The 14,129-nt window shown below is 44.4% G+C and overlaps 1 protein-coding gene across 1 annotated transcript in view; it reads right to left on the reverse strand.

Moving 5' to 3' along the window:
* Positions 1–14,129, reverse strand: part of GRM8 (glutamate metabotropic receptor 8) — a 911,938-nt gene that overhangs the window by 128,917 nt on the left and 768,892 nt on the right. The window lies entirely within an intron of this gene.

Below are 14,129 nucleotides of genomic sequence, written 5' to 3' on the forward strand. Positions count from 1 at the left end.
CGTCCTTCTGAAGCCCTGTGTTTATAGCATCCAAGCTGCTGTTTCCACTCCAGCATTGAAAGAAACACTTAACAAGCAACATTAAAGGCTTCTCTTTCCATCAGTGACAATATCGCAATTCCACAGGGGAGCAAAACTTTGAGTGGGACTTTCCCTTAACGCAGAGTAAGTTTTAACACTGAAAGACGTGAGGAGAGCTGTTACAAAACAAAACTAAAAGAACACAAAGACCAATAATTTACCTTTTAAATAGGTGTGTCAGTCAGGGTAGACTAGAGGAACAAATCCATAGACACTCATCGTGTATAAGAGAGAGTTTTATATAAAGGGTAATTGTACATTTGGAAAGCATCCCAGCCCAGTCCAGTCCCAGCCCATAAATCCGATATTAATCCATATGTCTGATACCAATCTACAAAGTCCTCTTCAGACTCACGAAACACATGCAATGAGGCCGAATGCAGGAGGATCACAGGACAGTAGTAGAAAGTGTTTGGATCCAGTGACATTCTAAGCATGTCAGTGCTGGCAGAGGTCTCCAAGTGGCTTCTCCAGTTACCAGGGCATGGGTGTCTATCAGCATAGTGTCATGTGTCTTGTCAGAAGAGAGTCTCCAATGGAGTCAGCAGAGAGAGATTGTCTCCCACCTCCAAGGGGAAAACACACGAGTTCCAAAAATTCTTAGGGGAAGCCCATTCCCACACAGACGCCTCATTGGCTATCTCTGATTGACAGACTAGACTCTATCCCTTCACTCTTAATCCTCTCAAATCCCAAATTGACACTAGATTATGCAAGCACCACAATAGGGATCGAGGTCAACCAAGATAATGTAAAGGCAGCTCTTTTCAGTAATACCCTGCCCCATCCCCCTCCTCATTATCTACATAGAAAGGTAATTGATGGGCCATGGGGCTGAAGAACACTGTTCTTAGGACAACTTTCTCACTGGCTTCCTCAGAAGCAGCATTGGCCAATCAAGCTGCTCATTGAGATTGTGGGTATTTGCATAACAGATGTTGACAGAGAATAATGGCTGAGCTCTTGAACCTGCATGTAAACTTGGGGTTCCCTCCACAAAGAATCATGTTAACAATTTTTAAGCTATCTCATTGTCTCTCGTAACACATCTGAGCAGTGTATGTCAATGAAGAGGGTGCTGAGTGATGGAGATTTCTACAGGTGAGAGGCTTGTTGGAGGGGTCTGCACCCACGGGATAAAATAAGGGTGGCAGTAGAGTGTGTCACACAAGCCAGGGCAAAAATTGTGGTGGCTTTCAAAATGTGGAGGGGAAGTAGCAGTTCATGGGCTCAATGGGTATTGATGGTGGAACCAAGTAAAAGGAACTATTTGACAACTTCAATATTGACTCTGTTTATCCAAAGATTGCTAAGGGGTGTGGTCGTGAGGTTTCTTATTTACTTTAGGTTGAGGCATAAGACACAGTGCAGGTCTTTGACCTTCACCTGTAAGTGCTTCACCAGTCATCTTCGTTGGCAGCAAGCAAGGCTATGAGATCTGCAAAGCACAGGTTGCTAATGACCATTCCTTGTATCATGATGTCACATTCTTCTTTTCTGGTCTATCAACTTGTTGTGCTGTGTTGGCTTACAGCTTTCCTCAAAGCTGGAAACTAAGCGAGTTGTATTTCAAATGTGAGCAGCACCCACAGTGGCTAGGTCTCAGTCGTTATCAGACAAAGGCAGGGTAGGGGGCGAGGCATTATGGTCTACTTCTGAAAAACCTTAGGAGGTGCTAGCGTGCAAACAACAGTGTATGAGAATGCAACCAGCATTCAGTGTCTCGTTCACGAGTTTACATATCTTCATGAAGACTTCAGGGTTTCTCTGTCTCTCTTTCTCTTCACCCTTCATAGGCTATTATTTTAACTTCATATTATTAAAAATTTAGGCAACTTTAAAAATAATGGGATTGGTGCTAAATAATCACTCTCTCTAAGTTTACATGCATGCTGTTCAGATACATTTATATTATTATGCAATTTTAAAATTGTTTCTGCTGAAAAAGTATTCTCAAAATGTAAAATTCTTTTCTTCACTTTGAATATCAGTGGCCACACTGCAGTTTATTTATTTATATATTTATTTTCATGTCAATCAGGTTAAAAATAAATCGAGCTATGCTGTAAGGATCACACCTGGCACAACTGTTAACTGCTGGGCTTGTAAATGCAACATTAGTGGTTTGAAGCCACCAGTCTCATCTTTTCTCCTGAAGAACCACTGGGGGTTTCAAAGTGCTGATGTTATGGTTAGCAATCCCACCTCTACCCCATAGGGGAAAAAGTAAACTTAAATCCAAGTATGAGTAAGCCTCTGAACATTTGTGGGAAAATTCCATAATCTTTTTTTCCCATTTTTTCCACAAACTTTTCAAAGTGAGGTGGAAGATTTTACGATTGTGGCACCTGTCCGAAGCTGTTGAATCAGCTGGATCTGGCTAGGATGAAGCATGCTAAGAAAATAGCAACTCGTAGGTGATAAATAGTATGTATCACAGTGGTTCTAAACCTTCCGAATCCTGTGACTTTTTAATACAGTTCCTCATGTCATGGTGACCCCCCAACCATAAAATTATTTTTGTTACTACTTCATAGCTATAATTTTGCTACTGTTATGAATTGGGTGACCCCTGTGAAAGGGTCATTGAACCCCCAAAGGGTCTCGACCCACAGGTTGAGAACTACTGATCTATCAGAAGAGGAATCAAAGAGGAGAAGGCAAAGCATGACAGGGGATCCCAGGCAAGTTAACCAGAGGCAAGACCCTCTGCAAATGAGCGGTTAAATGCCCAGGATTCAGTCCTCTACTCAGATAATTCCTCAAACTCCCACTCTGCCATGCTTCTTAAAATTCACATTAAAAACAACAACCAAAAAAATACAGTGTATCCCCCCCCCCAATGTTGAACTAAACACACGAAACATTATAATTCCTTTTTGTAAAAAGGAAATATTTGCCTCTGCTCCCAAGACAGTAGGCAGTCTCAAGTTGGGGTGTTTTCTTAATCGGGTTTTCCTTTGTGTGGCACATGATTTAACCACCAGCCAAGGCTTCTCTGATTGAAGCTGGCAGAAGTACCAAACAACTGCTGTTTGCAGCGTGGTACTTTCCAACTTGGGGACTTAACAATGACGACAAGCTCTTTCCAACCAAATTCTTGTTCTTCCAAAACACACTAAACTTCTTCAAAGAGAGACAAAAGTGCTGAAACGGAGTTTTGTGCCTAATGTGATTCTGCTGCAGAAAGAAGAAGCAGGCTTTGTATTCAGATCAGAGCTGTCAATCAGATACGACAAGCCTCACTTCTCAGTGGGGTTGGCAGGTGGTTATTGCTGTTAGGAAGAAAACCACATGGCAAACTCTGACAGGGTGGGCTTTCCTCAAGGAGTGGCGGTGGTCTGTTCTGCTGTGAATGACAAAAGCAGTGTCCCCAACAATGTGGTCTCAAAATCCCTTTCCCAGCATGCTCCCTTACAATATAAATTTGACCACAGCCCAGTTTTATGCATTCAGGACACCATCACTGCAACTATGGGCCCAAGCATCAATAGCACTGTGAAGATGGCCCAGGGCCTGGCCCGGGGCATGTTCTCCGGTACCTATAGTTGCTCTGCATCAGAATGGACTTGGGGGCAAAGTGGTTGTGTGTTGGGTGACCAACCCCAAGGTCAGCAGTTCACACCACTAGTGACTCCAGGGGAAAAAAGACAAAGCTCTCTAGTCCCATAAAGAGTTACACAGTCTCGGCAATGGACAGGGGTCGCTGTTTCCTGTCCTATAGGGTTTCCTATAGGCTTGAAATGAACTGGATGGTGGTGAATTTGCTCTGATTTTTGCTTGATTACGCAAGCATTGGACTGTAAGCGGAACTACAGAAGGCCTGGTATGTATAGCTAACTCAGCACCAAATCTACCACTTTTTTCAACCTTGGCCAGTTGCCGTAGAGTGAGTGTACCCCATGGAATCACCCTGGGCTTCACGTTTAAATCTTGCTCCGGGGAGTTTTCAACAGCTGTCAGATGGACACTGTCAGGCCTCTCTTCTGAGGGCACTCCGGGTGGGTTTGAACCATCAACTGTTAGGTAGCAGAACAGGGACCAGGGGTCTCTCCTGGGCATGTTCCAAATTCAGAGCCTGCTTGGGGGTGATGGTGAGGGTGGAGGTGGGGGTAGTGGTACACCTGGATTGGCCCAATCTAAGCCAGGTGGGCTTAATTCAGCCCATGGGGTCAATCAGTACCGTTGACCACACCTCCCAGTCACAGGCCCCATAAGGCCAGAATGGGGAGACCACCCTCTTTTTACCCCCTGCTCCTTGGCCTTCCACGCGGCTGTGCTGTAGTGTCTCTTTTTCTCTGGCCTCAAGCCATCCCGTGGGGGTGTGTAGACCCACGAGGTTGCCCATATTCTTCACTGGAACACCAGGAACGTCTGTCCTTCATATAAACTCCCATGAATCACAAACAAGGCTTCACAGTGAAAGCTTTCTCGTGCCAAGGACTCAGGCATTTCCCACCTGAGGAATCTAACACACCCTTTTGGCTCTTAACCAAGTGCTTAAGTGTTTGTGCCACCTAGAGACACCTTTCCACTTCCATACCATATCAACCTTAGAAAGTACTCATTCTAACTGCAAAGCAAGCAGATTACCTCACCACCAGGGAGTCCCTGGCTACGCACTGCGACCCTTACAACAGGAAGCACTGCCCTGTGGGTTTCAGAGGCTGTGGCTCCGCAAGGATCACAACGTCCCATCCTTCTCCCACAGAGTGGGCTGCTGGTTTCAAACTGCCGACTTTGCGGATCGCAGCTCAAAGCTCTCCTTAAAAATGTTTGGATTTTTCCATCAGAGCTCCAAGAATCAATCACTGACCACATAAAGATGATCCACAGTCCTCTGAAATTTGTGTGTACGGCTGATGGACTGGGACTTTGGGATCAGAACATTTGGGTTTTCTCTGCTCCACTTTTGGAGTCCTGACTGCACCCCATCTTTCTAACTCCAGAAGTTCCTTGAGTTCCCTTTACATTTCCTGCTAGTTTCTATCAGCTTGTTCCGCCCCCTCCCCTACCCACCCCCGCACCTTCTTCCTTAGCCGCATCCGTTCATCTCATTTTTTCTTATTTATTTGCCACGGACTCCCTCGCACCATCGCCTTTTTATATGTTCTGCCAATTTGATCTCACTTCCCCCGCAGTCCCCGACTGGAAGACGGAACCCAGCAGAGTGTGTACAAACCTCTGCCTTGGGGAGCTTAGAGTGGGATCAGGATCCTGCTCATGTCGGGTATTTCTTAAATTATGAACTTGGGACTCCAAGTACTAAACCGCTGCAACTGCAAAGTCAGCTTCATGTATGAATATAAAATAAACTAGAATTTAGACATTCAGAATGCCTCCTATGCTTTTAGAATGCAAGGCCCCCACTGACAAGAACTTCTCCAAGGAAGTGGTGATAAGGGGTTGACAATAAATAACTTAGGTTTGTGTTAGTCCTATTGCTCGTTTATTGGAAAGTCAAAAAGATTCTTCCTCTGCTGAATGTCATGATACTAAAAGAGAAAATTTGGTGAAAGTTCAGGAAAGTTCTCAGGCAGTCTGCTCAACACCCCCATTCATAAGAGATTAATGAAGACAATATACCTACTGATACAAGATAAGCTGCTATTAATAGCAAACTGCTAAGGATCACAAACACTGCTATATATTAAGAATATGATCACTACAATAGAGTTGAAATGGCTGGAAACTAACAGAGAGAACATATGGAATGTACCAAGCAAGGAGGCGAAATGAAACAGGAGCTGAGAGAAAATGTAAGAAGCCTCAAGGCTCATCCCAGAAAGCACTGTATTTGGCCGACAGAAATTCACAAAGAGAGATCAGAGGAGATGGAGAGGTTTCATAATATCAAACAAGCTGCACAAAGAAAAGTCTCGGGAGGGGGCGGGCAGGGGGGAAAGAAAACAGAAATGTCTCAGTGCCCAAAGACATGAATTGCACATTGAAAAAGCTCAGTGGGCCCTCAGAAGAATGGCAGATACATCACCACAGCTTCCTGCAAAAGTATTTGCTTTCTTATTAGTAATACTGGAGGAAAAGAGAGACTCGTTCCATGTGGTGAGGGAAGATTACTTTCAATCAATGCTTTCAAACCCACTCAAATGATTAATCAAACACGACAGACTAAAGGTTTTATACACATTTACTAAGATTGTTTTTCTCTCTCGCACTACATACAAGAAAGATTCTAGGGTCTGTTCTAAGCTTTGGGGGTGTAGGCAAAGAAGGAAACACGGGGTCCAGGAAGTGATCACCCATCACGGAAGAACAGTGAAACATGAGTCACAGAAGGGGGTTGTGTCGGCCACAGAGGACAGCCTGTGACGATGGGAGCGACACAGAGGGCTACCGGAGAGAAATCCCCAGTGAAGTAAAGGGAGACTGTGACGGCGACAGAGACTGAGGGAATAGGACATCAACTGCTCAAGGAAAAACAGAAACAAGAGTGATTACAAACATGCAGGGTGGGGGGCAGGGGGAGGCAAACATCGTTCACGTGTGAATATAAAGCAGATGGAAATGCCTTGAGCTGCGAAGCAATAGATTGAGTAAAAGACAAGAGAATCTATTACAGTTAGATGACCTAACATACTCCTTCGGGAGGGTAAGGAAGGATGGGTGCCTGGCATCCGATCTTTTAGAGAAAGAAGTGAAGACCTGGTCTAGAACTTGAACGCTGTCACACAGTTACAACTATGTGAATGTGTACTTGTTTTTTACTTTCAGAAACACCCTACAAAGATAGGTCGCTCAGTGTCATAGTGGATTACACGTGGGACAGAGAATCATAAGCTTAGGATTTTGAAGCCATCAGCCCCTTCCCAGGAGAAAGATGAGCCTTTCTGCCCCTGTCTCGATGTAAAACCAAAGGGGTAGCTCTTATCTGCCCTAGGGTCCCTGAGAGTCACCAAGGACTCAATGGCAGTGAGTTTGGTTTGGGTTTGGAGAAGATAAAAAGAGAAAACTGGGCTGTTCCCATCGGAAAGAACATACGTGTTAAGAGCTTGATGGGGTCAAAGCCAAAGCATGATGGGAACAAAACATGGGAGGTGTGTATGGGAAGAAGGCCAGAAGACAGTGTGCAGTTTTAATTTGTGACTCCTATAAAGTTGGGAGGCACGAGGGCAAAAGATATGCCAGGAGGCTCGAACCCCAAGGGAAGCTTAGGCCCATTGCTTGGGGAGTCATAGCATTTAGCAAAAGAACAAAACAAAAATCCGAATCCAAAACAGCAATGGGGAAACCTGGCATTAGGAGGAAAAGCGAGTATGAAGGTTTAAAAAAGAGAGAGAACTAAATTCTTCTCTTTCCTATCACGGTATCAGTAAAGCTCTTCATTGGCTAAAGGGAGAACTTGAGATACAGTCCTACCTAGAGTTATTAAACAGCGAAGCTGCCCAAAGAGCTCACGGGACCTCTCTGGAATAGGTTCTGAAATCTGGAGAGTTGGTGCCAGAAACCTCAGCCTCCATTTCAAGCGATTTCCCAGAGTGTAAACTTCCAGATTAAAACACCCAAAACTGACACCACCATGTAAAATGGCATTGCCTGTTCCATCATCAATGAACCTTGGAGCTAAATCCATCGGATTTCCAGTTTAGAGAAACTAACACCTCACGGGGGTAGCTATGGGTTTAACGAAGACACCAGTCTGCTGGAAGCAGTCTTCATGACGCTGGCAGACAATTCAGCTTCTCATCATCGCTGCGCATGAGCAGAGCCACTGGTGTTCTGTAATAGACCAGCTCCTCAATAGGCAGCCATATCCGGGGTTTAACGGTTGAAAACCAAAACGTTGGCCATTAGAAGCCACTCAGTGGCTCATCCGTGAGAGGAAGAAGCCTGGTGATGTGCCTCCATAAAGATGGCAGCCAAGGAAACAGACAGACCGAGAGAACTGAGCTAACGTCCAACAACTAGCCAAGCAACCACAAACATAGACTGACCAGGATATAAGGGAAGATGTGTTGACCTTAAAAATCTGGACATTGATCAGTCAGCGATAAAGCTCTACTTGAAGTTTTAACTGTGAATATTCAGCGATGTTGTCCAACTCTATTTTCTCCACTTTGCTTTTTTCCCCTACTAAGTTAAATTTTTAAGTGCTTTGTGATCTGAAATGCCCCAAAGCAAATAGAGTGCCAGCTCTCTCTCTCTCTCTCTCTCTCTCTCTCTCTCTCTCTCTCTCTCTCTCTCTCTCTCTCTCTCTCTCTCTCTCTAATATACTCTCTCTCTCTCTCTCTCTCTCTCTCTCTAATATACTCACAAAGTATAGTGTTCTTCTTTTTTCCCCTTAAAGCAGACTCTTTTTTGGACAGGAGTGCAGCCTGGCCCAGAAGACACTTCTATTTTCTGATGCTATTGATTGTCTTCGTTCTTACAGTACACCACCCACACTTCCTGTGGAGAGATTCCCCAATGAATACAGGCTCTGGAGGGTAAGGAGAGCATGGCATGACTCACAGGCCTCTGCCAGCCTGACTGAACTCCAAGCTCTATCTCAGAACCATCCTGCTTTCCTCTTAAATTCACTGCTACTTCTAACTCCCAGGATCTCTGCTTCAGTTAGCTCTGAGCAACTGTACACTGTAAGGGTTGACAATAGATCCCATTGGGTGAGAAATAAAATTCTACCATCTTGTTTTCAACCCTGAAGAAAGAAAAACAATCATTAACCGAACCAGTATAGTTGAACAATCACTCATATGCCAATGGAGGTCTTATTTGGTTAACCAGTCAGAAATGACTCCATGTGTGTCAGAGTTGAAATGTGCTGCATAAGGATATCAATGACTGATTTGTGGGGGAAGAAGATGGCCAGGCATTTCTTCCAAGGCCCCTTTGGGTAGATTTGAACTGTCAACCTTTTAAGTTATCAGCTATGTATTAGTCTGGGTTAGTCTGAGCTCCTCCGGCTCAGAGCTCTAGTGTAGTTCCATGTGTCAATGGAGAGGTCTCACGGGGAATGATCATGCGTCCCATCTTCAGTGAGATATTTCTGTCCTCAGCACCTCCAAATTGACAACAGATTATGCAACTCCCACATGCTGTGAATGTGTGCAGCACCCAGGGGTTTCCTCTATTTGATTAACTCATGACAAACCCAACCCTCTGCTGTTGGAGTCTACCTCAATTCAGAAAAACACTAGGGGGACTTGCTCTCTTTCTCCCTGGCGGTGGGCCACACTATCTTGTTTTTTAACCTTCCTGCTTGATGAGGTTCTATGTGTTAGGCAGGGTTCTTTTCACGGAGCAGTTAATAAACTGAAGGTCCTTTAACTCACACCAGCTGCTGGTCCAAGGTCAAGGAAGTAGACAGTAGAATGTGCCCTCAGGCAAGATGAGCAGCATGGCAAGAGCAGGGAGGTGAGAAGTTGAGGCATAGCGAAGGCCAGTCATGTGGAAGTGTAGTGAGCAAGTCCTGATGGAGCCTCAAGTTCTAATGACGCACCAAGGCTACATGAGCCACAGGTTAATTGGCCCATAGGTAGTGCAGCACAGGGACGAGGCGAAGGACTAGCAAAGCCAGCCTTAGAAAGCCATTTATTTCGTTTGCCCTTCCATCAAGCTGCAACCTGGCTAAGCCCTGCCCACATTTTCCTACAGGAACCTGTTGGCATAATAATCCTAAATATCACTCTGTGCGTCCTGTGGTCTTGGCCCAAGATTGGAATCTATTACTTCCCTAATAAACCCCATAATGGCAAGTATTATCCATGAGTTCGTTGTGGCCATGGCAACATGTTTTTAAAACTCAGCAGAGGAGGAGAGGGGGTGGTGGGAGGGCTGGCTGGTGTTGTCATTAGTAAAGTGACGGAAGAGTAAAAGGTAAGTCAGACGTTTGCCTCAGAGGAGTGAGCTCTGGGTTGAGGATAAAGGTGATCATCCTCCCTGTTCACTAAGATCGATGAAAGGGTTAATGCTGCCACATTACAGATGTACAAGCAATTCAGGAACAGGTAATCTCCCTCCCTGCATCATCCGGAGTGGGCTCTCATTCCTTAAAAAAAAAAAAAGATCTTCTTTAGGTAATAAGGTTAAAAGCTAATTTCTAGTCTTCACTTACAGAAAGGAATTTCCTAAGCTACCTCAATTTAAACACAGACACACACAAGGAACGAAATCCCTATAATAATCCAATGCTGAAGCATATCTTCCTAAATCAATATCCTAATCTCAAAATGGTAGCTGAAATCTCCTTCCAACATTGACGTGGCATTCCAGGGTCAATCAGAAACTATGTCTAGTCCTATGGAGAATTCTGGGAAATTGCATACCCACCCTATAAACATTGCAAAATTCAACCGGTATCTCAACTTTAGGTGACGATTTCTACAAAGGTACACCAGGTATGACATCCCCATTCAATTATTATAACCAAGAAAACCCCAGGTGCTTCATGAAGAGTGCCCTAGAAAAATAAGTATCTATACACACAAAAGAATAATTTGGAAGAAACTTAAATAATGATTGGAGTTTCTTAGCAATAACTAAGGATGAAAGGCAAATCTCCATGGAACTCGGCACAATATCTTAGCATCCTTTTTGCTTCTCAGGCACGTTTTCTTACACGGAAGTTTTCCTGGGCATTTTCCCTTTCCAGTTGAGTAGATTCCAACTACAATGACCCTGTGTAGGGCAGAGTTGAACTTCCCTGCGAGTTTCTGAGATCGGAAGTCTTTCCATGGCTGAAAGCCTCATCTTTCTCGTGAGGAAAGGCTGGTGGGCTGGAATTCCATAAGTTTGCCATTTAGCACCCCAACACAAAGCACAACAGAGAAGAAAAACGGAACTGGCTAGAGTGTCGCATTCCTCTGAGTCCAGTCTTCATGTGTCTCCCAATTCCACTCCCACTTAGCACCTTAAGGGAAAAAAGGGGGATAAGAGAAAGGAGGAAGAAGAAAGATGACAGAAGAGAGGAGGAGTGTGTGATGGGGCAGGGGCAAGTGATGGGGAGGGATGGAGTTTGGCTCCAGGCGCCAAGCTGTGTACTTGCCAGGTGGTGAGGAGGGCAAAGGCAGCCCCAGTGCCCCAACAGCTGCCCCTGTCTTTTCCTGCAAGCCACAGGGGGAGAATCTGGGCCGTTTCCGAGCAGCCACTAGGGAGCAGCAACAGATGGCTGCCACGCTCCAGCGCCATGCTCTTGAATGGTGAGGGCTCACAGGTAATGAGCGGGGATCTTTTATATGCTAATAAATATGATCTATTAAGAGGCTGCAAAAAAGCACATTCATGAGAAAATTACAGTTTTTAATTCGGGCCTTTAATTTAGTTCCACATTTTTAATAGTATTTTAATATTATATACCAGATATTGGACAATTATTAAACTTAGAGGGGACACAAAGAGATCATTAAAATGAAGAAAAGAAACATTTTCCTGTCTTTATCCTGGCCTTGCCCACTCAAAGGAAGAGCAAATGGTCAAGTGGAAAATCTCTAAGAGAAGTTTTTAAATTCCTTCTTTCACGGAGACCCTACTTGTTGTGACAGTGATGGTACTTGTCCCTGGCCTTGATTTTGCATGAGGTAGGTATGAAATGGTTTTTCTACAGATGAGTACAAGGAGAGGCAGCAGTCTGAGATATGCAAATCAAAACAAGGATAAGATACCACTTTACAATAGCATTGACAGAAAGGGTCAGGGGGAAAACAGGAAAACAAAGAAAATAAATGCTGGAGAGGGTGGGGAGTGATCTGAAACCTCAAATACAATCAGTAGGACTGAAAAACGTACAACCACTATAGAAAGTGGTGCAGTGCTTCCTCCAACAACTGGGAATGGAAATACCATATGACCCAGGAACACCTCTCCTTGGTACATACTTAGAGACAGAGGGAGAATGCATGTCCATCGCAGCACTAGTCACATTAGCAAGAAGAAGGAAACAACTGAAATGCCCATCAGTGGAAGAACGGATAGCTAAGCCTTGGTCCATACACGCAATGGAATGATCGAGAAGAATGATACATGGTGACACCCTTCATGACATGTATGGATCTGGAGGATAATATGCTGACTGAAGCCCGCCAGTCACAAACGCACAACTATCATATGAGACCACTGTTACAAAAGAGAAGAATATTTCAAGATACAGGTCCTCATGCTAAAAAAATAAAAAATAGACTTTGATGGTTAGCGGGAGTGGGTGGGAGGAGAAGAAGGAGATAAAAAGTAAGAGAACAAAATCTTCGTTCAGTTCTGTTGGAAGGAACACAAGTGCAGTTCTGCGTACATGCATGTTGCTGTCAGCGGCTCGGGAGTCAGCCCCCAACTCCACGTGCTACACTTCCTCCAGGGTGTTTCTGACTGTAGTCTTGGTGAAAGTAGCTTTTCAGGTCTTTCCTCCGTGCAGCTGGGTGGATTCCAGCTGCTGGGCAAGGGTGAAATATCAACCTTTAGGTAAGTCTGCTTGGCCCACTCAGGGTCCCTAAGTGTATGACTACCTGAAGTCCTTCAAAAATTCTCCTCAGTGAGAAAATGACCGTGAAAGGGCTTGGCAGGGGGAAGTTGGGCTGATTGTTTTTAACGTAGCTCTGTGTCATTGTTACTCTCTATCCGAAATGATTACGATCTCCCTCAATGATAGCTAACAATTCTACAATGTTTTAGAGCATACACGCTATAGAACTCTTCAGATTTATTAGACAATTATTCTACACAACAACCCACAACCAACCAAATCCACTGCTGTCGATGGGCTGTGGCTCATGGAGACCCTAGGAAACAGAGCATTTTGGTTCACACATGAGGGAAGGATCCAGAGTTGTCTAGTAAGTTGATGGGTATCAGGAGCTAAAGTGGACCGCAAACCCAAACCAACCCCATTGCCATCGAGCTCTCTCCAATGCAGAGAGACCCTAGAGGAGGTTTTGGAGGCTCTGCATATTCTCACCGGAGCAGGAGGCCTCATTTTCCTCTCAGAGGGCAGCTGATAGGTTTGAGTGCTGACTTCATGATCACCAGTCCAGCACATGTCCCATAGCCCCACAAATACTCCCTCTGCCGTGGTACCAAACTCCCTGCCACTGAATCGATTCCGAATCCTGGTGACCCGATAGGATGAAGCAGAACTGCCCCTGTGGGTTTCTGAGATGGTAACTCTTTAAGGGAGTAGAAAGCCTCATCTTTCTTATTGGAACAGTTGGTAGTTTCGAACCACTGACTTTCAGTTAGCAGCCCAAAGTGTAACCCATGAAGCCACCAGGGATCCTTATTAGAGCGGAACAGTGGCACTTAAATAGTTCTACTCAGGAAGTGGACATTACAACTGAGCCTTGCTCTGATGCCTGTGGAGGCTGTCACCATTGGCCAGCTAGGGCTTTTGGGGGGCAAGATATAGTAATTGGGATGCTAGAAGAAGCAGCTCTACTTGCCTGCTTTCTGGAGCACACAGAGAATGCCTGCAATGTGCCAACTGAACTATAGCTCCGCCTGGATGGGTCTTGAATTTGTCCTAAATCAATCACTTACACATGGAAATGCATAACATTTAAGGGGAGAAAGAACAACACAAAATAGTAAACAGTGCTCAGTGAGAACTTCAAGGGATTGCTCAAGATCGACCCATTATCTGATATCAATCTTAGCACTCTATTATCAAAGTTATAGAAATGGTTATTAAATAAACTTTGAATTGTGATGCCTACTCCAAATGGTCCCAAAAAGTCCTTAAAGGTAGACTATATCAATATTAAGAACATACTACAAAATAGATTTTGTTTTATGTAAAAAAGAATTTGCTGCTGCCCTACAAGAAAAAAAATAGGAATTAGTTGTTAGTCAAGATAAAAGATAACTTTCTCGAGTAAAATAAGGGAGAGGCTAAAGGCATGCCTATTCACTAATAACATAAATCACCAAATAACCTAAAACAAAACCAAAAATAAGCCCCACACCTACTTCTACCAAGTCTATTCCAAATCATTGGGGCCCTAGGTAGGGTTAAGGGGCTATAGTTCTTTATAGGAGAAGACAGCCTCGTCTTTCTCTCTGGGAACAGCTGGTGGGTTTGAAGTGGTGACCTGGATATTAGCCTGACT

The sequence above is a fragment of the Tenrec ecaudatus genome, chromosome 9 (assembly GCF_050624435.1).
Source record: "Tenrec ecaudatus isolate mTenEca1 chromosome 9, mTenEca1.hap1, whole genome shotgun sequence".
Taxonomy (NCBI): domain Eukaryota; kingdom Metazoa; phylum Chordata; class Mammalia; order Afrosoricida; family Tenrecidae; genus Tenrec; species Tenrec ecaudatus.